At 47.4% G+C, this 27196-nt stretch overlaps 1 long non-coding RNA gene across 1 annotated transcript; it reads left to right on the forward strand.

Moving 5' to 3' along the window:
• Nucleotides 1–14792: 14792 nt before the first annotated feature.
• Nucleotides 14793–22525, forward strand: LOC131830447 (uncharacterized). Its single transcript, XR_009353172.1, has 3 exons — nt 14793–15275; nt 20239–20319; nt 21106–22525. It is a non-coding gene; the product is annotated as an uncharacterized LOC131830447 (long non-coding RNA).
• Nucleotides 22526–27196: the final 4671 nt, after the last annotated feature.

Raw genomic sequence — 27196 nt, forward strand, 5'->3', positions numbered from 1 at the left:
TAAGTTAGTGGGATGGTAAGCTGGTAGAGGCTCTTTAGAGGACAATTTAACAGAATCAAAATTTTGAAGGCATTTTCAACAATTTTTTGTGATTTTCCTACACCTATATTCACGTGCAGACACTTACACAAGGATATACACTGCAGCATTGTTTGCTATCGCAGACACCATAAACAAGTTCACATTCATTCTTGGGGAATGGGAAGGGTGAGTATGACCGTATGGTAGAATCCCACACAGCCATTAGAACAATCAAGGTCCATCTCAGTGCATGAGACAGGGAGATGTACAAGACAGCATGTGATGGGAAAGCACTAGGCATGTGGTCTGGTCCTATAGGAGACCGGTTGTTTCTGGAAGGTGTGGGGGATTATTCTCGGATACAGTTAAGGCTCAACCTGGGCTGAGGGAGGAGAATGGACAGAGAAGATATTCAGTTCTGGGTCTGTCTAATCACAAAGTGTGTTCCTCCGACTTTTGATGGGCTCTTTAGGTTGACACAGGTGGCCTTCTGAAATTCTGGAGGCACGTGCTTGAGGAATTGGCTGCTTTCTGCTAGGTTCCCTACTTCGTTGGTCTTGTGTGTCCCAGTGTGCTTGGTAAAGGAGGCCCTAAATTCCAGGACCAGAAAGAGCAAGCAGAGCTTACGCTCCTCTGGAGAAGCAAGGACCATTTGGCCACTGTCAGCCACTGGAGACTTGGCTTCCTGAGTTCTCCCACTGCAGGTGGGATGCAGTGTCCTCTTACTATATTTTTTTCCAGGGATTTCTTTTGAGGCAAGATGGAAAAAGGCTGCTGTAGGACTCTTCCACCTCCATTCCTTGCTCTGCAAGAACCTGGTATGTGAGACCTGAGGTTCTTTCTCCTTTGTATGTCTTTCTGCTTTTCTTTCCTTCTTTTTTTTTTTCCAGAAGAGATTAAATGAGGCTTAAGACCTCTGTAGAAGGTTAAATAAGACATGCCAGAGAAGAATTGTGGTAAAGTCATCACTGCCTTTCTCCAAAATACAAAATTATTGCATCAGATTTGTCTAAAATCAGGAGAATCCTATGTTTTTAACTTCTGGAAGTCAGCATGGAGACTCTGAAGTTGAACTCTCTCTACTACCATACTCAACGTTGTTATGTAAGCTGTTCAAGTAGGGAGGTAAGGGAGGAGTGGTTCGGACTCCCTCAGGGATCTGCTGAAGACCGAGGGAGAAAATCTTTCACCTACAGGCTAAAAACAGGTTCAGGAGTCAGGAGGAGCCCACCAAGCTGCTGTGGTCAGGGTGGGGGTCCAGCCATGAGCCAGTCTGCTCAGCTGCTTCCCTCTTGAAGCCCCTGTAACCAGCACGTGGAGGTGGCAGCCTACTCAGCAAGAGCCCAGCACAGGTAGAGAAGCCATCCTTAATCAAGAAGAATTGATTATGCAAAAAAAATAAATAAATAAAAATAAAAAAAAAAAAAGAATTGATTATTCTGGGCTTTCAAGTCTTTGCAGAAAGAGATCCGCAAGCAGGGGATCTTAAGCTTGACTGGAAGGAGAGGACAGAGATGGGGCTTCTAAAGTTCCGAGCTGAGAGAACAAGAAGGTAAAGGGAAATTTCTAGCTGGAAAGGGAAATTTCTAGCTGGAATTCCCGCTCTGTTTGCCCCCTCTTTCCTCCTAGAAGCTCAAGCAATCAGACAGTGGGTGTGGAAGCAGTGAAAAGCTTGCCTTCAGCTATCCAGATGCCTTAACTTTGACTCTAAGTAATGATTTTCTGTCACTTTGTTCCCTGCTGTGGGCTCTTGCATTTCAAAGTGTAACGAAGGGGGCATCGTTGGACGGAGAGCTGACTAATGGAGATCGTTGCCTGATGATTGCTTCCTGGGCTTCGCATGTCATCCTTCTATAAATACAGCCCGGGATCATTCTGGCCCTTCAGCAATAGCCCTCCCTTGCTGCATCCCTTCCTCTGTGGTCAACTGAGACCTCTCTAGTCTCTCTGCACTGCACCTGTGCCTGATCTGTCCTCCCCAACCCCACCTGTCCATCGCTGGCTTCTCTGTCTCTAAATTTACCATCTTTCAGATTCCACCCTTAGACAATAGGGCATGAGATTAGCAGGAGCCAGAACTACTCAAACTGTTCTCTCTCACTATTGTCTAGAAAGAAAAAACATCCTCAAATTGGGAAGAGTGTTAAGTAAGTGCAGGGTGGTGGAGAAAAAACCACCATGTACAAACTGGCAGCACACGTTCCAGGGAAGGGGACCCACGTGACAGAGCCCTGGGGTCAGAGGCCAGATCCACTTTTTGGTAACCATGTGACTTTGGACAAGTCATTGAACCTCTTTGAACTTGTTTCCCTACCTCTAAAAGGGCACACTTTGACTCTTTCATCTCTAAGCTACCTCTTAAAGACTCAAACTTCAGTACTTTACCACCGAATGAGCTTGTTACTTGGTCCCTTTTTGGAAACATATGGCTTTTTGGAGTTCCAGAGTTAGATGGAAAAGATAAAGCCTGGCTTCATGCTCTAGACCTTAGAATGTTCTATTGATCTCGTTATGTAGGACACATTATGGAAACAAAAGTGTGGAGGTATTCCACCTACTTCCAAAGCTTACGTTCTGGAAAAAGGTAATAAGAGTGAGAAGAAAACTTCTTCCATTGGGACGTCTTCATTATCTCTTGGTTCTAGCACTTTCTATTCATGAGAGTGACTTGGGGTAGTATCAGGGAAAAGTGAAGTTGCCCTGTGGCTTCATCTCGAATCCTACCATGGCTGATGGAAGGTCTTCTCAGTTCATGGCATCTTGTGACAATTGGCTTGGTCTCTTGGTACTATAGGTATCGTGAAGGGCCTTCATATCTTCAGTATCCAAAGATCAGAAGAATCCCAGCTTGCATAATACTTTATATCAACTTGGGAAAAGATTTAGAATCCAGAGAAGAGCCATTCTGAGATGGTCGAGAAGCTTCTCACCAAGTGGCTGTGTTTAAAAATGGAAGATGTTCAGAGTGACAAAGTCCTGTTCCATTGGCTCATCCTAAAGAGTTCAGCAAGAATCAGAAGAAACAATAATTGACCTCTTTGACTGCAGACCTTTGCCACTTAAGAGTCCACAATGGCTCCCTGGTGCTTCTGAAAAACACCTTCCACAAAGCTTGTTTGATGTCTTAATCACTTTATCCTGGGGTGTGTCAAGAAGTGGTCCTATGATCTCACAGTCATGGTGGGTAATTTTTGAGGAATCATGAGAGAGATCAATAAAATTGGATAAGCCATCAGATGGGATTCCAACCATGGAAAATCAGCTCAATGTCAATGCCAGGCAATAAGCCAAGATTTCTTTAAAGAGGCAGGGGACCATGAGGTCTAGAAGGCCACAGGGGCCCCAGGGCTGACAAGTGCCTGCTGGAAAGTTGTACCACACAAGCTGTGTTTTTAAATATTTTAATGAATTATTTGGCTGGCAAATTTTGGGGGCTACTGTAGATGGAAGTGTGTGTGTACTATAGAAAATTTTTTAAAATGTCATCTATAAAAGCTTTGTGGATAAGATGGAGAAATAAGGAATAAGTATTTTGGACTGCATTTTCAGCTTATGGCTGATTACCATAAGTTTTATGAATAGTTCTGGGTCAACATGGAAGTGGGTGGTTACTATTAGAGCTTCTCTCTCAGTCTCAACGCTTCCAACATCGTTGTCAAAAAGTAGGAGAAGAACAGAACAGATATGCACGTCAAATTTGGCAGTGACCTGGAGCTGGGAAGGATGGCTAATGTAGTCACTGACAGCATCAGATGCCAAGTGATTTTGATTGGATTTAACCTTGAGCTGAAACAAAAGATATGAAGTCCTATGTTTCAGGTTCAAGATCAGTTGTACACAGGCAGAATGGGGAAGATGCAGCTTGGCAGAGGCCCATCCAAAAACATCTTAGTATTTCAGGGTATGGGGCTGGCTCGGTCAGAGGAGCATGCGACTCTTGATCTCAGGGTCATGAATTCAAGCCCCATGCTGGGTGTAGAAATTACTTAAATAAACTTAAGAAGAAAAGAAAACATCTAGTATTTCAGTTGACCACAAGCATAATGGGATGTAGCTTTAAAGCGAAGCCAGTACAGTCTTCAGTTTCTCTTACCAGAAGTAAACTGTCCAGGCACAAAGTATTTTTTTCGCCCAATATATTATGTTGGTCAAAGATCTGGTGAACTACGTGTAATTGCTGGCCTTCACAATTTCAAGGGAGTCGCTGAACTAGGCTGTGCACAGAGGAGAGTGTCTAGGGTGAGAATAACCATAATCCATGAAAAAAAATGGGATTTCTTTTTATCACTATTTAACCAAAATGTATTGATCATTAAGTATGTGTCAGGCACGGTAAGAGTCCTCGAAAATGCTCATAGACACACAGCACGGTCCTACTGTCAAGGTGCTGATAGTCTAGATGGGCATCAGAGGTAAACAGCATGAGGCAGAGGAAGGAAATGCTACCGAGTGGTGAGCATCAGAGGGGCAGGTGCGAGGAATTCTGGTGAGAAGGACCAGGAAGAGGATCATGAAAACTCAGAGGAAGTGAACTTTGAGAACCATAACCTTTTGAAGTTAGAAGAAACTTGCTTTTTTTTTTCCTTTTTCTGATGCTTATAAAACAGGAGAATGACTTCTCAGTGATTGTTTGGGTCCAAAACTCTTCAGCATGGCACAGCCCCTCTTCTATCTGTGGACTGGTCCATGTGCGACTAGGTCACACAACTAGTTGCAGTCTTAGAATTCCATGGCCATGGAGTCCTCCTGAATTTCATCCAATTGTCTTTTCCTGCAGGCCAATTTTTTTTTTCCCAATTGCTCAACCGTATTTTGCATGATTTTCTGGTAGAATTCAGCTGGCCAGCCAAATTTAGTATTGCGTGACAATTTGACAGGCCCACACTCAATTCCTTTGTCCAGATCACAAAGCCTATGACCAGAATAGATCCACCCTCCACCGAGAGCAGGTGGCTCCCGAATAGGTGTGTCCCAGGCCACTCTCCAAGGACGCTTGCCAAGGACAGGATGGATGTGAAAGGGCCTCAGGCTTGTGAGTAAAGGGAAAATGAGCTGGACTGGAAATTCCATGACAGTGAGAGAAGGCGGGCTCGAAAATAAATAATCATACTGACCTCGGTGAGGTAAGTGCATATGCCTTTGACCCTGTTGAAAATAAAGGAAGGAGAAAGAATCGAAAGATAAATTCTACAGTCTGTTACCTTGAAAGCACTGTGCCCTGCTCTTTGCTCAGCTGGAGGGTTCCCAGAAGTTATAGACTAGGGCTTCACAGTCAGAATTTGCATCCAGAAGCTTCTTTTTCATTGGCTCTGTCTTTCTATGCTGAGATGATAACTCTCCTTGAAGGTAGGGTGGGCTCCCATGGCGGGGGGATCCCCCCACCCCCACCCCACCTCTTCCCTCTTGTCTTCATTAGCTCTGGCTCCATGAGAATCCCTGTGGTCCAAAGAGCACTTAATTCCAGTTGGAACCTTCTGGAACCCAGAAGATTCTCTCCACATCCTATAGACTTCTCTTTATCTACATCATCCCATGTTTTTGCTATTGATACAAACGAGATCATTAACCCTCCTTACAACGGTTAATTTTATGGGTCAGCTTGGTGGGCCACAGTACCTAGATATTTGGTCAAACATCCAGTCTGGATGTTGCCGTGAAGGTGTTTTTTTAGGTGGGATGAACATTTAAAGCAGTGGACTTTGAGTAAAGCCAATTACCCTCCATAATGTGGGTGGGCCTCATCCAATCAGTTGAAGGCCTAGATAGAAAACAGAGTGAGGATCTCAGATGGAACACAGAATTCTGCCTTAGACTGTCTTGGAGTTGAGCTGCAACATCAGCATTCCCTGGATGGCCAGCCTGTAGGCCTACCCTGTGGGTTTTGGACTTACTAACCTCCACAGTCATGTGAGTGAACTCTTTATTATCTCTCCCTCCCTGTCTCTCTCTTGCTCATTTGCTGGTTCTATTTCTCTCTCAATAGGATAGAGACACACACATCTTATCCATTCTGGCTCTCTACCATCATACACTCTTTCAAGTAGAGGACCTGTAGTTTAAGCCCCTGCTCGGTTTTTCTCTAGACCCCAGAAACAATGTCAGCCCCTACTTGACCGGAAAACCTGCCTCCAGACAGGAACTTCCTCACTTTCCAAGATGTTATCTGGGCATGCACGTGCCCACACCTGTTACCTTCAAACTAAGAAAAGATGACCCTCCTCCTCTTTTGGGTTGGTCCCTCTCCCTGTGCCCTTGATCTGAACGAACACTTCACTTCTCCCCTCAATCTAGGACCTGGCTCCATCCATCATCCCCCCTCTCTGATACGAAGAGATTCATATCCATCTCCTTCCCCAGAACCTAAAAGTGTGTTCATCTGTCTTTGCTGTTTTATAAAAGGAGGCAAAACAATATCTCCCTGAACCTCAAATGACACCTCATCTGTCTCCTTGCCTTCGCAGCCAAGTGCTTCCTCCCACTCACTCTCCAGCCACCGCATTCTGCCTTCCGCACCTCACTGCGCCATGAAATCCACCAAAAACATGGTGGTCCGTGGCTGCCAAGTTCAGGGGGAGCTTTTTGGTCCTGACTTTGGCCCTTCTTCAGCCTCTGACACCGCTGCCCTTCCTGGGCCTCCCAACCCCCAGATGCCATGACTTCCTTCCTCCTGGCATTCCCAAAGCGAAGGATTCAAACCACTGATGACAGAAGGGGTAATTTTAGGTGCTGTAAGAGCACAACCAGGGTTGGGTATACCGTGTGAAATCTCTGCTTTTCAGCCCTGCCTTGATGCAGGAAAAGATGGGAGTTGCACAGTGAGAAGAGAAATTCTCTCTTAATTCTCTTTCACTTCTTCTGATTGGAACGAAGAAAAGTCTCCGCTTGCAGTTAGTGTGGCTTTTGACATTTTTGTAATGCTTGCTGATCTTCCCTTCCTAAAGTAAAACAGGAGAGCAGTCTCGGAGCCCTCTCTGGGCAGTCGTCACCACGTGGAATGTAGAAACAGGGTTTTCTTTATTTCCCTTTGTGGTTATTTTTTAGGAGAACTATCTATGGATAGGAAGGGATAGGATTTCCTCATTGATTATGTTGATAATACATTGTCTTTCAAACAGTCTCATAAAAATTAATCAAAGTCGAGGTGAACTGAGAAAAAGCCTAAGAAAAACAGCAGTCCAGGTGAGACCAATGCCCCAGGTCTGGGAAAATCTGGCTTCCCCGCTGGTGTTTCTCAGGACCCTGAACTTGGCCCTCATTGCTCACCCAACACATTTGCTGTTTCTCATCTGGTCCCATTGATTTGATATAAAGTTGACTCTAGTGTCGTTCTCTGTAGCTCTCTCCTGAGCTGTGAATACAGATTTAACTACTGTGGGATAGCCTCCCTAGAAAACTCACAGGCTGACCACTTTCAGCATTTTCTACACTAAAGCCATCATCATCCTTTCCATCCCATATGTACTACCCCTAAGAATGGCACCAGCTTGTCATCTAAGCAGGAAAACTGGGAGTCGCTCTTAGGACCTCCCTCACCCCCGAACACCCAGCTGCAGGGTGAGCGGAGGAATCCTCTTTTACTCGACCTGAGTGGTTCCCTCCTTTCCATCCTCTCCACCTGCTCTCAGACGCCTCATCTCTTGGCCGGGTCTAACTGACCTCCCTGCCTCCTATGTCACGCCCATCCACGAGGCCTTGGAGTCTGACGGTACCATCCCCTCCCTAGCCTCAGGCTGCCGTTTTCAGGCACATACAAAGGGGCTGTTTGAGGACCGTGTCTTAACCTGAGGTCCATAAATGAGCCACGGGGTGACTGAACCCACCAAGATTCATCAAAAACCTTTGTGCATGTGGCTGGAAATGCATTTTTTTCTAGGACATGAGCCCACGACTGTTGTCAGCTCCTCAGAGGGCTCTTTAAGGCTAAGAGGGGTACCCCTTCTCACCAAACTAGAGAACCATCATGAAGATTAGTAAGTAGATCGAGTAAGACTGGATAGCCTTTGAGGTTCTCTTCTTCAGCTCCAACCAGTCTTTCCCTGGGAGCCTCTCCACCATCAGCACCCCCTTCTCCCACAAATGCACACCGCCTGAAGCCCTTGGCTTCTACAGAGGCAGACTGCTTAGGTAATAACATTCGCTCTTGGGGGTGCTTCCATCTTATTATATGCAAAGAAGATAATATGGATAGATGTGTGCCTCCAGGAAGGAAAAATGTGGAGCTATGATGCCACACATAACTTTCAAATAATACTTTTTGAAACTCCCAGGAGGGTACACGTGGTTTTGGTGGGGAGGAGCATATACGCCTCAATGGTACAGAGTAAGAAATATGGGGGTTTGGTGTGATCATTATTATAACAAAAATAACTGCCACTTACCAAATTTACTATTGCCAGGTGCTGGGCAAACCACTCTGTGACATTAAGTCCTATTGCTGTCATTTATCAGATGGAGACGATAAGGCTTAGAGCAATGAACTTGCCCACAGTCGCAAGGCTAGAAAGACGGGGAGGCTGGAATGCAAAGGCAGATCTGTTTGACCCTAACCACAGTGCCATGTCAACAAGAGCTTGAAAGATTTTTTCAGAGATTCTGCTCTTTGCTACGTAAACTGCAAAACAAGAGTCACAGTCACACTTATTCTGTGCCATGAGAACTACAAATATTTTATCAAGGTAGAAGATAAATATCTACACTTCTCTATCTGAAGGCTCTGTACCCCACCCCCCTCATCCCCAAACATTTCATTCAGACCATGTCTGTGGGCTTTTTGAGGGTAGCAGGTGGGGAGATGAAGTTGCTTGCTTAATTAGTAATTATGTGATTGCACAGAGACAAACTTTGAAGCATGGGTTTTCATGCCGAAGTTTTTGCAGTGGTCTCCTGAGCCTTCAGGAGGAGCATCCTGGGAATGTAGGAGCAGCTCTACCATGCAAGCCTGCAGGGGGCTGCAGGAGGCGGTCCAGACCCAGCTGGCCTCTCCAGCGCATCCCCCTGGCAGTACAGGGACCCCGGGTTCCAGCGAAGATGCTGGGATTGGGGTGCACAGAACAGAGCCAGCCTTAATGCCCAAAGGTTGCCAAGATTTTCAGGGAGAAGAACCCCCAGCATCACAAATGTTGGGCTAAATCGGAGGGAACTCACAAGTGAAAGGGGGAAGCTATTGGGACATAGACAGCAGAAAGATACTGGAGGAATAGAGGCAGGGCTAGTGCAACAGACGGGGTAATCATCGCCCACCACTTACTGAGCATTAACTAGGTGCCAGGGATTTACATCTAATCCTCACAACCCCGGGAGACACCAAATCCATTTCTGTTTCTTCCTGGACACACAGACCCCATTTCCCAGCCTGCTTTGCAGTTGGAGGAGCCACGTGACTAGGTTCTGGGAACTGTGGGACATAGCATCGCTTCTCCCGCATAGCCACCCTCAAGTCACCTCTCTGGACTTGCAGTTAGCAAAATCACAAAACAGAAGGAACACAAGCCCTTACCTGTCCACGTGGAAGGTCGCCCATCCAATACCTACTTGGACTGTTACACGTCTGAGGCAAACCTTTAGATGTTAAGCCATTAAGATTTGAAGGGTTATCTGTTACAGCAGCTGGGGTCCCCTATGAAATTCCACAAGCCCATGAGCAGTGCTTTTCCTATCATCATTTCCAAATGAGGTTCTTCAAGCAGAAAGCTCTCCCATGGCCACGACAGGTAAGTAATGGTGTCAGGACTCAGACCCCAGCCATTAGCCCCAGAGCCCGTGCTGGCAGCTGCTGGTTCTTTCCTATAAAGGGTTGCGGGGAGTGGATGAGACAACGCATGCGCAGTGCTCGCTCCGGGACTGACCTTCATGTGGTTCTTGTTCATGGCTGTGATGAGTGTCCTCTGGACCTTCACAGACCCCTTTCAATCCCGCCCTATCACTTTCCTACTGCCCACCTCCCATGCTGACCCTAACTCGCCCATCTTTAGGGTGTGCACTGACTGTCTTCCTGCCTTCCTTTGTGGAGCACTTGTAGGTGTAGATTGGGGTTCCACATGCAGGCTGGGGCGCACACACGTTGCCTGTGCAACGAGGCTGATGGCACCAGAGCGAGGTTATTGGCTTTTCTCACCGGCTTAAAACCTCTCACAGGTATGTGAATCAGACTGGAGGGTGAATCCTAGTTGGGGGCGGGGGGGGGGGCAGTTAATCTGATCCAAGACTAAACCGAGACTCTGTTCTCAACAGGCTGGAAGGATCCGGCCAACGCAGAGAAGAAATCTAATAGAGAAAAACCAACGGCAGATTCTTCAAGGAAAAGGACCTGAGAGGTCATTGGCTGAAGCTTCCGATTAAATCCTTCCTTGACTAGATGGATTCCCTGCCTCCCGAATTTTACTATTCTAGTCACACCTGTTTCTATCTGATTATCTCCAGGCATGTGAAGAAATTACTGTATCTGTTTTAAAATCTTGTTAAACTCCAATTAAGTGCACTGGGCCGGCTTAGATTTTTAAACCCCAAGCTTTTAAAGCAGATGTCTCTGAAGCAGGCTGGTATGTAATCCCGAGTGTGTGATCTGTGCTTTGGAAAGTGTTTAGTGAGTCAACTTCAGCGCTGTTTGGTATTGATTAGAACTGTGGTCCTGACGGGGTGGGGGGTGGGGTGCTGGATGTACAGGTGCGCTGGTCATTCATTCTATTTGTTCCAGTCACCCGAAGGAAAGGGGTCACACAAAGAGCAAATACATATTCTTCTAGTAAACTAGAAGGCAGGTAATTTGGACCAACTTACTAGTTTTCCATGAGAGAAGCATTAAGAGGTTTGCTATCTGGCTAAGTTGCTAAAATCTCAGCCCCTCCAAAATGTTTTAGCTTTGAAAGACTCAGAGTAAACTATTGCATTTCATGGGAAACAAAGGGACAGACAGAGTGAGTGGCAATGTGATCACTAAGAATTAAAATACAAAATCGGGGCACCTGGGTGGCTCAGTGGGTTAAAGCCTCTGCCTTCGGCTCAGGTCATGGTCCCAGGGTCCTGGGATTGAGCCCTGCGTCGGGTGCTCTGCTCAGCGGGGACCCTGCCTCCCCCTCTCTCCGCCTGCCTCTCTGCCTACTTGTGATCTCTGTCTGTCAAATAAATAAATAAAATCTTAAAAAAATAAAATACAAAATAAGTCTTTCTTAAGTTGAGGTAGACATCAGAGTCTGGTCTTGCCTCCTAAACCACAGTCTCCGAGGACATGGCCTGGAAACTTGCATATTAGCAAGATCCTAAGACCATTATGTGAGCCTCTGGAATAGAAAGAAAATACCTCTAAATATTCCCACTTCTTTTAAAAAATATTTTATTTATGTATTTGACAGACAGAGAACCCAAGTAGGCAGAAAGGGAGGCAGAGAGGCAGGCAGAGAGAGGAAGGGAAGCAGGCTCCCTGCTGAGCAGAGAGCCCAATTCGGGCTCGATCCCAGGACCCTGAGATCATAACCTGAGCCAAGGGCAGAGGCTTTAACCCACTGAGCCACCCAGGCACCCCTTCCCACTTCTTTATAGAAATAGAGAACTCACCATTTGAAACAATAATTTATGTTCTGCTAACACTAGCTTATGCCGCTCTGGTTTTATTCAAGATTCCTGTTTTCATACAAAAAGTATAATTGAGCAGAAAAAAGCCATGCTATTCAATGCTCTATAGAAAGCCTAGCAGCTTGGATTCTAAACCCATGACCAAGTCACCTGTCCGCCCCCCTGCTTCACCGGATGGCAGAGTACGGAACAGAAAATGTGTACTCAGAAGAGAAAGGATTCACGGCTGCTGGGTGTGTGAGCGCAGCCTCAAGTCCTAAGAAACATTCACAGCAGGAATGACCAAATCAAAATACAAAGTGCACGTCCTTCCCAATTATTTTTACTGCGGGTCGATTCATGTTTGGATACATCCTTATCGTTCAGCCGTCATCATTGTGTGCGGGCCGACACGTGTGCTCATTATATTGGATGAGAGGGCCTCCTTTCTCCTGCGTCTCTTGGCTCTGTGGCCTAGTTTTTGCCTTGGGGAAAATCCTGGGCCGGTCTTAAGATTTGCCTGGTGCTTGCAATCACAAGAACTGATTTCTTTTCATAGTTACTATGTCCAGTCCCGTGTAATAAGGGACTCGCCTTCGAGCTCTGCTCCTCTTCCAGCTCCTCTGCCCTCTGCCTCCTGGACCGGACTGGGACAGGGTGGCTGCTTCTCTCTTTCCTCCACAGGCTCTGCCCCACTAGCCAGCGGCTGTTGTTTCTGGCCCTGGTGAGGGTGGGGGAAGGGGTGAGGGAGAAAGTACTGGTTCTGTGGCCATCACGGTGGCGGTCTCTGGCCTTGGTAGAATTTCAGAGCTGACTCCTGACTCTGAGGTTTTCTACCCTGTTTTCTCTGAGATTCCCCACTAGAACCTTCCAATGCCCTTCCAATGGCCGCTTAAGCCTCCAGCACTCAGGCTTTCAACGTCAGGGGTCCGCCCTTCTGCGGGGTCTGTCAGTCCTTCCAGGGAGCGCTCCCTGGCCAGGCCCCTTGGAAGATGGCTCCAGGCCATCTCCTTCTAGCATGTCGCACATATAATCCACCAGGAATCATCACTGCCCTATTATTTGTGCAAGTGTTCGTTGTTTCCAGGCAAGTCCCCTCTCTTTTCCTCCCTCTCTCCCTCTCTCTCTCCTGCCAATCAAACCATTGCCTTGGGGCGCCTGGTGGCTCAGTGGATTAAGCCGCTGCCTTCGGCTCAGGTCATGATCTCAGGGTCTTGGGATCGAGTCCCGCATCGGGCTCTCTGCTCAGCAGGGAGCCTGCTTCCCTCTCTCTCTCTCTCTCTCTCTGGCTGCCTCTCTGTCTACTTGTGATTTCTCTCTGTCAAGTAAATAAATCTTTAAAAAAAAAACAAAACAAAAAAAACCAAACCATTGCCTTTACATTTTTTAGGCATGTATCATGTACTAGTTCCCAATATGCCCCCAGAAAGAGGCCAGGCTGCCAGGCAACCCCTAGCAAAGCATCTTGAGAGGAGGGCAAAGCATCGCAATTCTCTGCTAGGCAACAGTGCCCTCCTTGGTTCTCCAAGGCCTTCTTTTTCATAGGACGGAGGGTGGACTAGCACTGGCGGCGCTGGTTTAATCTCATAAGGTGTCCTGCCTGTGGTCTAATAGCTACTAGGGTGTGGGGGCAGGACATGCATCATACTGCTCTCTACCTTTGGGGAGTCAGTGCAAACAAGCAGACCTCAGGAAGGGCAGGATTAAACATCCTGTTACGTGTGTATAAGCAGAGACGTGTCCGTGGGTGCTGAGTGGGCCCCGGGTAGCTGAAAAATGATCCAGATGTTTTCTAAAGGAGACGGTATGAATGAGAATGGATAGGAAGACATGCGGTAAACGTAAAGTGATGACAATGTCCATGCTATTCTCCGGTATTTGTGTGGGACTCAAACTGGTGGGTGGAAAAGCCAAGAAATAGGGAAGAGCAAACCTCTGCAGTGGTAGAGGGGATGGGAAATCTCACAGGAACAAATGGACAAAGGATTTCAAGAAATTAAATGAACCCTTTAGAAAGGCCCAGGAGCCCAGCAGAAACGTTCGGGTCCAGCTCCCCTGTGGTTCTGGTGATCAGCCTGGCTTGGAGCCATTCTCATAAGCGACCTGTCCGGTACATGACAGATGCTTGGGTACATTGTTTCCTATCACTGGTGTGATGCAGTTCTGTCAGTCCTCCCCATCACTTTTGGAAACCACAGGACTAGATGATCTCGAAGGTCTAATCCAGCTCTGAGAGTCTAGGAGGCACTTTATGATGCAAAGACATCCCAGTCATGGGACCTAACTCCAAAACCTTCTTCCACAGTGGCTCTATCCCGAGTGCCGTCTGAGATTGAGCTCAGAAATGAGGCAGTGTCTCCTGGAAAGCAGAAAGACTTAAATTCTTAAGAACATTTATTTATAAGGCAGAACCCCGCTGGGTCTTGCCATCATCAGGAGCCTCCTGAGAAGTCCCCGTCAAGGTAACAAGGGTAACCAAGTTGGCCAGTATTGCCAGGGCCAAGGGCAAGGCACTTTCTCGTGTAGTTATTCCAGGAAGCGGGCTAGAGAATCACTAAAATAAGCTGAATTCCTATGAAGGGAGAGCCAGGAAACCCTGGGAGCAAGGACAGGAGGACATACAGCACGAACTAAAAGAGAGCCCAGAAGGTGCCGGGTAGACCTGCACAGCTCAGAGAACTTCAGGGCGCAGGTTGGAAGCCTTGGAGAGGCAGGCACGAGTCAAGCAGGGGCGATGGCCACCACTCATTGCCCCTTCCTCACCCTCCAATCTGGAACCTGGCCAAAGGGACCCAAAATGGGGTGGTAACTCGGGGTTCCTGGAAAGGGCCTTGACCCATGGAGGTATTTGTGGGACCTGCGCACAACATAACCACCGCTATTCAGATGCAGCTAACAGGATGGTGTGTTTCCTCTGTGCGGCTGGTCCCATCCAACTCATTACTTTAAAACTACTCTGTGTATGTCCGCCGCTCCTTTCCGTTTCTTTAAACAGCTGAAAGGTATATTGCGCATTTTAACTGACAAGCTCGGGTGGAGTTTGGCGGTGAGGAGGCTTGATGGTAGTCGAAGAAAGTTCCGCAAGGTTCCTGAGGAAAAAGGCCTTCAACTGGGATGGCCTTGGGGGTGTCCTAGTCCTAAACGCCCTGCAGACGCGGTAACTTCCAGAGAAGTCTCAGCTGCGGCCCCGACGGAAGACCAACAAGGGAAAAGAAACGCAAAGAGCCAATGAACCGAAGAGAGACAAAACAAAACCGAGGCGACCTGATGGAGTGGAAGAGTGAGCTCGCCCTTGGGGTCGGAGGCCTAGGATGGGGGGAGGGGCAGTTGCCCTGAACGGAGTGACCCTCTGCAGGGCCAGGCCTCACCAGTGCCTGGACTTGATTCCCCGCCCCAGCGCGTGCCTAAGCGGCCGGGCGTCCTGCACATGCTCCGTCTGCTGATAGCCAGCAAGCTGCAAAATGCTGCCTGGCATGCCGGGGAGAAAACCAGAAAGCGGGGCTGAGCTTTCGTGGCCGGTTCTTGGGCCACTGCTGCTCCCAGGCAGCCCGCTCCCGAGCGGCGAGTGACAGCTCCTGCGCGCCCCCCCCCCTGCACCCCGCGGCCTCCCGCTCCCAGCGCCGGGGTTTTCTGGCTCAGCGGGACAGAGTCCGGGGGTGAGGTGGGGGGCAGCCTGCGGGGCCGGGACTAGCAGCAGGTGCGACCAGGTAAGCCCAGGTGTGCTCGGGACGCCCAGCCTGCGGGGCGAGGAGCGGAGCAGCTCGCGGGAAGGAGGAGCGCCTCGCTCCCGTCGTCTCTCCGTGGGCCAGTGTCTTGATTCCAAACCGAGGCTGAAAAGCGGGAGCTTGGAGCGGCTTCAGGGGGTCAAAGCCTCGCGTGCCAAGCACAAAGGGGCTTGCTCACTCCTTCCTGCACGGGCAGTCGGCCCAGCCCTCCTGTGGGAGTCTCCGCTTTCCCCTCCTTCCCTCGCCCCATCCTGTTCCCCTGCCCGCTTCCCTCCTTGGCTCTCCCAGCTCTGCGGGGGGGGGGGGGGGGGCGGGGAGACGGCGCTGGGGGGTCCTGCTCCCCCAATCCGGGCGCTCCGGCTCCGGGCGCCCAATGAGCTTCGCGAGCCGGCGTAGTAACAGCTCCGCTCCTTTCCCAGGCTGCCGCCCCCCCCCCCACCCCCGACCTCGGCTCTTAAAGGCACCCGCCCCCTCTCTGCGCAGCCGTCTCCCCCCCTCCCCGTTTGTGGCCGCGCTCCGCGTTGGGCTCCTCCACCCCTTTCTCTCCGGTGTGACTTTCACCTTGAGCTCCTCTTCTTTCCTCTCATTCACGGGTTTTTCTCTTCTCTGCTAGCCTTTCCTTCTCTTTACTTTCCTGTTCTTTCTTGAATCCCACCTCAGCTACCTCCCTAGCCAGGGGCCGCCTGTGACAGCAGCGAAACCTATAGCTGAGCTGGGGAATTCGGGTGAGATGCTGGAAATTAGTCAATTCCACTGATGCCTCAGGTGGGCAGATCCGGAGATGTGGTTGGAGGAATCTTCCCCGGGTTGACTGCCCTTGGGGCTCAGCATGGTTTCGTCCCCCACTTTGCAGATTCAGAAACTTGTCTTTTTGGTTCACTACTCACTGCAAAGTAGACCCACATTATACCGCTCACAAGAGAATAAGGACAATGTATGAGTTTACTGGCAGGGATAAGCCTTTGGTGTCAGGGATGCGTTGGGTGTTTGTCAATCCTGCAACTTCTCCCTGGGTTTAGGAAGGATACATCCGCTCAGCCTAGCTTGCCCATAGGTGGAACCGCCTGATTGAGTTTCAGTCAACGGAATGTGGGCAGAAATGATACATATGCCCCTTCCAGACCCGGCCATAAATGCCCCAGGTGCTGGAAGTGAAAGGTTCTGCAACAGGAGACACACAATGGAAGGCTCTTGGATCTTTGAGTCACCATATGCAAGAGATCTACCAGGAGAGATGTCTGACCCCCATGGACCGTGATATGGACAAGTAAACTTACTAAATGAAGACACTGAGCTTTAAAGATTGTTTATTTTATATGATAGCATCAGTGTATCTAGGGAAAATTAACTTGCTTCCACTGTTCTGAACACTCTCTTCCCATACAAGGTACTGATATGGAAACCTGTACGGGAGAGGCTTTCTGGGTTAGCCAGAAGTGGACCAGAGCCCTGAACGGTATTTAAGCTGCGGTGCACTTCTGCCTGAGCTCGGGAGACACTGGAAACAACTGATGAAAGTAAGGTCGATGAAGGCATTCAGATGATCATGTAGCATAGGCTACTTCCTAGTCACCTGTTCATCTTTTGATTTAGGAGAAGGGAGAGAAGAATGAGGAACAAGAAAAAAAAAAATGGTACCAGCTCAGGAGTTCAAGGAGAGGGTGGGAGTTTCCAGATTTAAGGACATCATACAGTTTCATGCGAAGATAGAGAAGACTCTGGGCTGGGCAGGAGATTGGTCAACACCGTGGGTCACGGAGTCATGGAGTCATGAGTTACGTAACCAGACCCACATGTCCCACTGCCTAATCCACATCTCCACTTGGAGACATTCCAAATATGGCAGGTCCAAAGTTCTTCCCGAAGCCCACTCCCATCTCAGTCAGTGTCTGTTCTGGTTTCTCCATTTCTCAGACCAGGAACCATAGTCTTTATTTATTTTTTTTTAAGATTTTATTTATTTGACAGAGAGAGACACAGCGAGAGAGGGAACTCAAGCAGGGAGAGTGGAAGAGGGAGAAGCAGGCTCCCCGCCGAGCAGGGAGCCTGATGCGGGGCTCGATCCCAGGACCCTGGGATCATGGCCTGAGCCGAAGGCAGAAGCTGAACCCACTGAGCCACCCAGGCGCCCCGACCACAGGAAACCATAGTCTTTACTAGCTCTTCTCTTTCTCTCATGCTCCACATTTAATCCATTAGCTATTCTCTGTGCTCTACCTTCCAAATACACGGAGGGGCACCTGGGTGGCTCAGTCAGTTAAGCGTCCGAATCTCGATTTTGGCATAGGTCATTCTCAAGATTGTGAGATCAAGCCGCACATGGGGCTTTGTGATGGGCTTGGAGCCTGTTCAAGATTCTCTCTCTCCTTCTGCCACTGACACTCCCCCCTCTAAAAATAAAAAATAAAAATGCATGGAGAAATGAGTTACCTCTTACCATCAGGCTGCTACCATCCTATATCGGGCTGCCATCATGTCTTACTTCCATACGTTATTGCAAAGGCCTTCCAACTGGTCTCCTTGCATTCCTCCTTGCTCTCCTCCTGTCTGTTCTTCCTACAAGATTCAGACTGCTTTTATTTAAAAATGGAAATCAGATCATACTGCTTGAACTCTCCAAATGCTTGCCAGCTTGCTGAAAAGAAACTCAAAAGTTCTTAGGGTGGTCTACCAAGCTGGCATTGTTGGGGTCCCCGCCTCTTCTCTGATCTCACCTCTGTGCTTCCCTCCAGCAGAAACTGCCAATGCCGCACCCAAATCCCCAGGGCTCCCACAGGTTACTGTGGGCACTGCCCTAGGCTCTAGTGGCCTGCTTGCTTCTGCCTGGAGGCATTCTGTGGCCTCAGGAGCAGGTTCCAAAAGCCATCATCAGTGAGAGGGGAATTGGATACACACCCAGCTTCCTGATTGCTCCCTGGGGCAGTTCTGAGGCATATTCCTGATGGTCTCCGAGCTCCCTAGCAGGCTGAGCATCAGAACTGTGGGTTACCACCCACAGTGGTAACCCACTCATTAATGTCCCACTTACTCAATTACGTTCCTTTCCTCTTTCACTTCCACATTTTCTCTTAGCGCTTTGTAAGATCACCTCCACTTGCATCCAGACTTCTGTCTTAGGAAATTCACAAGCTAAGGTACCTCTGGGTCTAGCCCGGCAACACTACTGTCCTGTTTCTAGAACACATCAAACACTGCACTGCCTCAGAGTCTTTGCATCTTCTGTTCCCTCTGCCTGAAATACTCTTCCCTCCTGTCCTTCGGGTTTTTGCCCACATAACATCTTCATCTCTGTGTTACGCAGGAAACCCGACCCCCACGAATCGTTCTCTGTCCCCTTCTCTGCTTTATTTCTCTTCTTCGTGTATCATCTAAGGCCAACAAACCCACTGTGTGTTGGTTTACGGTCTCACCCAGGCGAAAGATAAGCTTCATAAGAGGGACTTGGTCTGTTCTGTTCCGTTCTGTTCCGTTCTGTTCCTGGCAGAGTCCAGAGTGGTGTGTGGCACAAAGTAGGTGGTTCAGTGAATATTCGCTGAGCAAATGGGCATTGAGATAGAGAATAGGAAGAAAATAAAGAATGTTTGTGACCCCAGTCCAGACATGCTGTGTGACTTTAATGACCCTTTTGTTCATAAAAGCTTGAAGTCTACAAGATGAGAAACGTATCACTGTATGAGAAAGATCTTAGGGCATCCACAATTTCCTATTTTCTATGTTCTGTAAAAGACTTTGAGTCTTTCCCCCAATGAAAATGAAGAAGGGAGTTAATTTCACAAGGATCTCTGCGTTCCGACTTCTCTTATGAGATGTGTTTTAGATCCTAATTATAGCAAGCACTGTTCACAATTTTTTTTTTTAAATTTAGAAAGTTCAAACTTTTTTCTCAAGAACGAGCAGACTTGAACAGATGGAAGCTAATGAGTAAAGCCTGACAAAAAAGTGTGCAAGGTGCTCCCAAACCCGTTCTCTCGGGCCTGAGGGGTCCACCTGAGCTGTCTTCCTCATCTTCCTTGGCACCCTGTGCCTGTGGATGAGATGCGGGTCTCGCCTCCACGTTAGGTCCCCCTTGAGGTCCCCACTGAAACGTCACCTTCCCTGACTCCTCTTTAATGTCGGAATCCCCTACCAGGGGACTCTCCTTCATGGCATGTGTCCGTTTCCCTCTGTGGCACTTTCCATGTCCTGTAGTCACATCATACTTATTTCTTGCCATTTCCTTCTATTGCCTTCTTCTTCGAGCCCGAGCTCTCTGAGGGCAGACCCATATCCGCTTTGTCACAATTTCATGCCAGGTGCCTGGCACAGGGTAGGGCCTCTATGAAGATTCAATGGACACAGGAATGATAGGGCCCATGAAGGCGGGTTGGCAGCCAGGAGCTGGGCAGCGGCATGCTCAGGTGGGATCAGCAGCCCAGTGCAAGACCTAAGCCTCCCGATGCCCCCTCTGAGCCCTCCCCCTGTCCCTACCTCTCCCTGCTTCACCAAAGCTGTGAATCACCTCGCTGACAGGCAGGGTCATCTAAGAAAGTAGAAAGAGGAAAAGAAAAATGAGACACTGGAGGGGAGAGCGGAGAATCTAGGCTCTTTTAACAGCCACTATTCCTTATTTCTTGCTCAAGTATTGGCACCTTTAAAAGCCTTGGCTGTCCTTCCCAACCTCCCCACTCAATCACAAACCACAGAGCCTCGAGAAAATAAAGGGGGAAAAAAATCAATGTGCTAAATCTTCCCTGGGCTCAGGAACGACTCCCCCTGTGGCTTCCCCCTGCTGGCTGTCCAGCTAAACTCCTGGGTCCTCCCACTGAACCTGATTCCAAGTTCAGATGGGGGGAAGGGGCTTGCACGTTAAAAGTGTTTAAAAATCGTTATCTGAGTTGTAGGTGGTTGAGAACAGAATCCTATTTTGAAAATATTAAGAATGACTGGTTTTTCTTTCTCCTTTAAGTCTCATTTCTTTCAGCCACACCCCTAACCCCACATCTGAGGGAGTTTACTGCTCCAGCGTGGGAGAAGGTTCAACTGAGCGGTAAGTAACTTTGGGCATCAAATCTCTCTTAAGAGCTGGGCCTGGAAAGCTGGCCATTGTGGAAAGAGAACAGGAATTTCTAAATTCCCGAACTCCTCTTCTGGCGTGTGGAGAGCGATGCTCATTTGGTAGATGAATGGATTCTAGAAAAAGGAGGTCCGTGTCAGAAGACCTATCTCAGGGGGTGCTAGAAAGGAGGGTATGCAGGGCAAGGGGAGAGCGAGCTAGGACCCAAGATCATATAGGTTCTTGTCGCCCCTGCCTAGGGTCAGGACCCTGATGCGTATGTGGGAATGTACGTGCGTGTGCATGTGTGTGTGTGTGAGTGTGTAGGTGGAGGACAGGGGAGAGAAACATCAAGAAACAAGTAGTTATGGGGGAAGCTGAGAATGTTGAAGTGAGGGGGCTGTGGTCCCCCTGGGCTTCTGACCCATCTTAGAGGAGGCTGCCAGTTCCCACCTGAAGTCCCACCTGTGCGGGATGATGCTAGGCATCGGCCGAGACGGCACCCGGAGGAAGGGACCAGCTCAGGGAGAGCAGAGTTCTCACCTGACCAAGGCAGGATGTGGAGAATGCTGGGACAGGGCGGTGGGTGGCGCAGACAGAAGCCTGGGGATGGGGCGGAAAGAGGCTTCTGGGCAAGGACTTTATTTTGTTGGTTGCTGTATACCCAGCCCCGGGAGCACTGCCGGGCACATAGTGCTGACTGATCAATAGTTTCCGAGGGAAATGATTCAGTGAAGGTTCTAGGTCCCCCAAACCCCCCGCCCATCTCTGCTATCACAGGCCCTGAATCCTGTCTCCCTTCCCACACACCATCCTGTAAGGGAAGCGGGCGCAGAGGAGAGCTGAGCAACAGAGCTTTACACCAAAGAAGGTGGGCGATACATTTAAAAAGACGATTTACAGCAAGGTAATTTGTGAAATACACACTGATTAAGTTTTAATTTTTTAAAAAGATTTTATTTCTTTATTTGAGAGAGAGCGAGCATGCGTGGTGGGGAGAGGGACAGGGGAGAGGGAGAAGCAGACTCCCCACTGAGCAGAGAGTCCACCACAGGGCTCGATCCCAGGCCCCTGGGATCATGACCCGAGCCGAAGGCAGCCGCTTAACGACTGAGTCACACAGATGCCTCTAAGTTTTAATTTTGTTTCTTCTTGTAGCTGCCCATTAGGATGGCCCGCAGGAGGCTGCACACCCCTCCACGGTGGGCTGTCGGGATACGGCTGAGGGGTCATGGCAGCCAGTGGCGGATCTCAGTTACTTGACTGAGTGGACCAGGGTTGGAGCAGGCCAGGGGAGGTGTGAATTCCCAGAACTCACTCGTGCCCCTCGCTTGGGAGGCATTCAAGACCACTGCTCCAAGGAGGGCTTCGGGAACCATCACGGGGCTGAATAGGGAAACACTGGTTGCCATAATTGTAGGAAAAGAAGAACTCGTTTGAAGTCTCCCAGGAAACTTACATACACTGGCAAGCATTATCTGGATGCTGTAGGCATCTTAGCCCATGGAAGCTTTATCTCTGCCACCAGTGTTGGTGATGGGATGTCTAGATGTGGTGTGACACACAGTGACTGTTTTCTTCTTTCGTGACTCAGTGATTGCTGCTCTTTGACCAACAAATGTGGATTGTCCACTAAACGTATCCTCAGCCACCTGGGACTGGGAACTGCCTTCAGCGAGCTTTCCAATCAGCACGACCCTGGCTTTCATGAGGGTTCATGAACTGTGCGAGTCTGGCCCCTCCCCCACATCTCTGCACACAGGGAGCCCTTGGGCATGGTTCCTGTATTGAGGACCTATGGCTGAGTAACCAATTATCCTGGAAACACAGTGACTGAAAAGAGCAAACATCTTCCTTTTCACATTCCTGCAGGTAAAGTGCCTGATCCACTCTCCAGCCACGTGACTCCTTTTTGCTGTCGTGGGAAACGAGAAAGGAAATTTAGAACAGAACCCTCTTGTTCTGTTCATAAAACCATTCTGCGTTCTTAAGTCACACAGTTGAGATTTTCTTTAATGTACTATGAGACTTTTTTCTTTTTTATTCTTTTATAAAAAGTAAGCATGGTCAAGCATTGGACTCTTGATTTTGGCTCAGGTCATGATCTCAGGGTCCTGGGATTTGAGCCCTGTATCAGCCTCTGCACTCCTCGGGGAGTCTGCATGTCCCTCTGCCTCTCCCCCTGCTCATGCTGTCTCTCTCTCTCTCTCAAATAAATAAAACCTTTCTTAAAAAATAAGAAAAAGAAGCAAGCGTCTAGCCTGTGTGTCACAGTATGGCCGTTTTAGTGAACTTGCAACCCCCCATACACATGCACACACATGTACACACACACGTACACACGCACACACACACAGAGTTACAAACATGTATGGGTATTGGACAGTGGAAAGAAATAGGCAGCGAGTATGAAAGTCCCTAGCAAATATTTTTTAAAATGGTGGTCATAAATACCAACAGACTATTAGGATGTTATTTATAGGATAATAATCTCTGCATGAAGTTATTTCACTCACAGGCTCTGTGATGAGTGTATTAGGGCTGGGTATTGATTGTTAAGATCAAAATATGCTTTTCTTTAGCTGATATAACTTCCAAAATAAATCATTCATACAGTCGGTGACTCATACAATCCATTCCGGCATGCTCTGCTACTTGTTAGGAGATTTTTATTTAATTTAAGCATTTTCATTATTGTGGATTTTTATTGTACACTGTTCAGTTCTGAGTCTTGGGCAATTGTTATAATAAGGTTACTAGTCAGAGGCTGCAGATAAAGAACAGCAATTCAATAATTAAAAGGCAACCAAGAGTGCAATCTGTCAAATAGAAAAAAAAAAAAAAACACAGATCTGAAAGTGCATGAAGATAAGCTAAGAGCCAAATCTATTAATGCAAAATATGATTATTTCCAGTGGTGAACCAATATGTGTTGCTGCTTCCACTTTACAGGGGATTTTGTAAGATAATCAAACCAGCGGTGTTAGCAGGGCGGTCCTGAGTTCCATCTTCCAACCAAGTCTGAGATGATCTCGCAGAATTCCCTTTTAAAACCCACTTTCAGGGTTTTATTAGACCGGGTTCTTCTTCCTCTTCCTATTTATTCCTGTTCTTACCTTCTACCACTCCTACATTCCCCATGCTTTTCCATGCTTAGTAAGAGTAAGGTTTTTAAAGATGTGGATCTGGTCGTTTTCTTTTGTGTCCCTCTTCTCAAGTATCTTTTGGAATCACCCATTCACCTCTGCTTTCGTCCCCCTGGTTCAAGCCACAGTGTCTTAATTTGCCTCCTGTGGACCCCTGGTCTCCCCACATCATCTTTGCCTCACCCCACCCCACCCCACCTTACAACTTCTGCACAGCAGCTGGAGAAATCTTATTGTCACACAAAGATGTTCCTTCCATTCCAGCACTTAAAATGGATTACCCTTTTTTCAGACCCCTCGACATGGCCTGAAATGCCATACTGGTCAGGTTCTGGCCCGTCTCACCTGCCTCTTCTAGAACTACCCACCCTTTTCTACTCTGTGTGCCACCTTTCAAATCCCAAACCACACAATGCCCCTTACCACCTCAGGGCCTTTGCACATGCTGTTCCTTCTGAGTGTGGAAAGCTTTCTACCACTACCTAACCCCTTCTGCCTGGCCAGTGGCTACCAGTCCTTCAGGCTTCAACCTAAATATCACTTCTTCAGGCCAGCCCTCCAAGTTGTCCCAGACTAGGTCCGGTCATGTTACTGTGTGTTCTCGGCAACCTTTATTTGCCCTTCCTGGTACTTACCATGATTGTGAATTTTTAATTGCATAGTTCATTTCTCTCTTCACTTTCCTGAGTGCCCACGATATGCCTGTGTGAGATTGTCACAACTGCCATAAAAAATATCACAGACTAGAGGGCTTCCACGCCAGAAATGATCTTCCCACATTTCTGGAGGCTGGGAGTCAGAAATTAATGTGCTGGCAGCTTTGGTTTCTTCTGAGGCCTCTCTCCTTGGTTTGTAGATGACCATCTTCTCCCTCTGTCCCCACGTGGTCTTTCCTCTTTTGTTTTTTTAATGTATTGTTTTTCTAATGTAATTTTCTAATGTATTGTTTTTCTAAAGTATTTCCGTGTCTAGATGATTACTTAGCTGAAAGCAGATGCCTCTCTTGGGAATTTTCACTTCCCTCCTCCACCACGTGGAGGAATTCTGGAGGTTTACATGGTCTCTAGAGGAGTCAGTACCATCTCTATATCCAAGAGAGCAAATATGGGTCTCTTGTTTTTTTTACTGCTATTAATTCTTATAGCCACAAGGTGTCGCTGTTGAAAAAAAAAAAAAAACTTGCTTTGTGCGTTCTAACCATTGATGTTGATGTGCTCTGGGACCTTGATGCCTCCATCCCAAGCTGCTGTGGCTCTTTAAGGAGAGCAATCTCATGTCCTCAGTGTTAAATTCTATAAAAATGGCCCCACCTTCTTCTAGCTCTTCTCTGCTTTCATCCTTGTTCTGATGGATTATCTTAAAAGTTGAGAGGAAGCAAAGATTTCAAAAGACACTGAAGGAAAGAATTGGTAGGAAAAAAGTTAAAGATGCTGTTTTACACATGAAATCCTTGTATTACATCATGTCAAATAGCCATAGACTGAGATCTTGAACTGTGATATCGTTATATCTCTGTTGAATTGAACTCCAAAATCTTGGGAGAAAGAAGAAATAATCACAGGGGAGTGCAGAGGCTTGATGCCAATTCTTTGCTTGCAAGTACTTGGGATATAGGGAAAAGCACTCTGGATCTGGAACAAGGAGACATGGGTTCAAATCCTCACCCTGATATTAAATTGCTGCATGAACTTGAGAACTCACGTGATTTCCTTGCCCTTCATGCTCACATCTATAAACTTGAGACAATACCAGTCTTTTACTTCTTACAGTGCTCTTGTGAGAATCAAGTGGATTGATCTGAAAACTGCAGAGCACTATGTAAATATGAGTTCTTTCCAAAGAAACTTAAAAAGATTAACAGTCTGGGTTTTGGCGAGCAGTTTTTAGGCTGACAGCAAAATTTCAGAGGAAGTACGAGGAGTTCTCAGATAGGCTGAGTCTCTCTGCAGTTTTCCCCATGGCTAACATCTTCAATCAATTAGTTACAATTGATATGTCAATACTGATGTATTACTAGTAACTAAAGTCTATCGTTTATGTTAGGGTTTATTCTTTGGTTGTAGAGTTATATGGGTTTTGACAAATGTGTTAGGCATGTATCTATGGTTAGAATATCAGACAGAATATTTCTGCTGCCCTGAAAATCCCCTCTGCTCTACCTGTGCGTCTCTTCCTCTCTCTCCTCCAACCCCCGACGACCACTGATCTGTTTACTGTCTCCATAGCTTTGTCTTTTCCAGATGTCATAGGGTTGGAATCATATATTATGTAGCCTTTCCAGATTGGTTTGTTTCCCTTAGTAATATGCATATAAAATTCCTCCATGTTTTTTCATTGATAACTCTTCTTTTTATTGTTGAATACTATTCCCTTATGAATAAATTTCCAAGAGACTTTTTTTTTAAAAGCCTTGTATATTTTAAAGCAGTTTTATTAGGTTTGCAACAAAACTGAGATATTTCCAATACATTTCCCGCTCCTATGCACGCAGAGCCTCCCCCTTATCAATGCCACTCACTGGAATAGTGCATTTGTTACCATTGATAAACTTATATTGATATATTATAATCACCCAACATCCATAGTTTACACAAGGGTTCACTTTTGGTGTATATCCAATGGATTTGGACAAATGTATAATGACCTATTTCTATCATTCATCTATCATACAGAGTATGTTCACTTCCCCAGACTTTTTACTTAGAAAAGCAGTCAGACTACCTTGTAATAGGTTTAAACTAAAATAAATAACGAGAAAAAGAAGGTGCTAAGGTCATCTTGATATGGAGGTAGGCGGGCAGAAAAGCTACATTGCCTTCATGCCAATAGCGTGTGCTAGAGGAGAGAGGTGTTATGAACCAGCTGTAAATACAAAAACTGTAATATTTCCACCTCCGCTCCCTCCTGGAAGTTCAGCCACAGTTCAGTTGCCAACAATGTCATTCCCTCAGTGCAGGACCTGAGCGGTACCCCTGATGCCCGATACCTGGGTTGGTGCTGATGGCAGACTTAAAAAAAAAAATGCTGATGTCCTGGATCTCTCAAACCACATCCTTCCTGGCTGTATGCCTGGTATGTAAGAGCATGCAATAAATGCTTGAATGAATGAGTGGCTGAAGAAACAGGATAGGCTCCAGATCTGGGAACTGAAGGAAGGTTCTGGGAGGAGGCAGAAAGATCTGGTTATTAATAATATTGTAATAAACCCCTGGAGATACTCTTGCCAAGCCCAAGACCCCCCTGTACCAAGGCTGAGCACTGCAGAGGGACTGTTTGCATTAGATTCCAGCCAAGACATCCCCAAGATCCCTGGCAATAAAGGAAATAGCCTGGTGCCAGCCAATATACCCAGAGGAAATTCACGCTTGTGCGGGTTTATCCCTAGTCTCCTTCTACAACCGGATCTTTAGCGCCACCCAGTGGTGCTCCCTTAGGCTTACTGCACTGCCAAAGCACCCAACAGGGCTTCGTGCCCTGCTTTCAAGTTGGTAGGATTAAAGCCTTCCTCTTAAGGTTCAAGATAAGAGACTATGTAGGAATAAGGAATAAATGGAGAGCTTTAGAATTAATGTCAGAGAATTTTAAGTCACAGAACTAAATCTCTGCAATTACATACACAATTAGTAGTAGGATTTTGTATTTATACCTATCATTTTGCAGTTTTGGAGACCGAGCGTTTGGGGACAATGAGGCCAAGATCAAAGGTTAAAGCTGTGCAAAGGAAA

This window comes from Mustela lutreola, chromosome 4 (genome assembly GCF_030435805.1).
Source record: "Mustela lutreola isolate mMusLut2 chromosome 4, mMusLut2.pri, whole genome shotgun sequence".
Taxonomy (NCBI): domain Eukaryota; kingdom Metazoa; phylum Chordata; class Mammalia; order Carnivora; family Mustelidae; genus Mustela; species Mustela lutreola.